Source organism: Mizuhopecten yessoensis, unplaced genomic scaffold (genome assembly GCF_002113885.1).
Source record: "Mizuhopecten yessoensis strain PY_sf001 unplaced genomic scaffold, ASM211388v2 scaffold11173, whole genome shotgun sequence".
Classification (NCBI taxonomy): domain Eukaryota; kingdom Metazoa; phylum Mollusca; class Bivalvia; order Pectinida; family Pectinidae; genus Mizuhopecten; species Mizuhopecten yessoensis.
The window spans coordinates 567297-568540 of NW_018408916.1; positions in this window are offsets into that span (position 1 = coordinate 567297).

Genomic DNA, 1244 nt, shown 5'->3' on the forward strand with positions numbered 1-1244 from the left:
AGCATTGATGCCGGGATTAGTGAGCTGCGCGTCACTAATCCCGGTAGACACAGACAATCCCGAAAGAAAGTCTGTTGTCACACCAGGACCTGAACCCGAAAGAACAGGCCCGGCACCAAGACTGTCCCCAACGACAGCACCACCTGGAATGCCGGGATCACTGACAGAGTCAGTGACCGGCGGCCGGTAGTCCCTACCCGAAGGCAAGCGCGAAAGCTTACGGGCGTTCCCGGCCAATTCGACCCTTGGCTGTGCCAAGCCAGGGTCAGGCTGCCCCTCCCCTACTCCAGGGAGTTCCTGGACAGGAAGGGCCACCCCCTGCTCACGAGAGGGACTTGCCGAAGCAAGACCCCCCGAGACAGGAACAGAGACAGTACCACCAGACCCCAGAGAGCTGGTGGCACGACCCCTACCTCTCTGCTTCCCTCGCTTACCGGAAGAAACAGACGAATCTGTCTTACGGTAAGTTGAGGGTAGCTTTGGAACAATGAAGTGCTTGCCCTGAGATTTTGACTGTGAACAAAGTTCACAAGGCGAAACCTCACTGCAAGGACGACACCTGGGACAGGCATCATGAGGGTCCCGTTCCACAAAGAAATGGGAACACCCATGAGCACTACCTCGTCGCTGTCCCGACCGAGACATACCCTCCAAAGCGAACGTAAACAAAAAATTTACAAGCAGATAAAACGGGAAAATAAGGTTAAAATACGATAGTACAAAGTACGCAACGTAGAAAGAATTTCACCCGTAATATAAATCAGAAAACGGTTAAAATAAATAACGTTTGCCGAAACAAACAACCGTCACCGAAATAAACAGAGGTCGGAAATTAACCCACGATAATGGCGGACCGTGGCACACCACCGGCACACGTGGAGTAAAATAACCGGCCGTAAAAGGCACAAAAATAATTTTCAACAACAATTAGTTATATCAATAAAGGCAGATGGGTATAAGGCACACAAACTGCGCAAAAATATGAGTTGACACTCAAACCAAACCGACAAAACAATGTTTTGAATTGGAGCAAGCTCCGTGCGTCAGCATGCAGCAGGCGCCATAAAAGGAAGAGGAAGGGAGATCACTCCGTGGCTCTGTCATCGAGATAGAGGTTACGTCACGGTAGGGAGGTAGGGATATTTGAATCTTTTGTTTTTGGGCTACAAAGATGGGTGTAGGTATTGTATATGCATACTAAAGTTATGGTAATTATTACTGAAATGAAATTTTGATTTGCCATA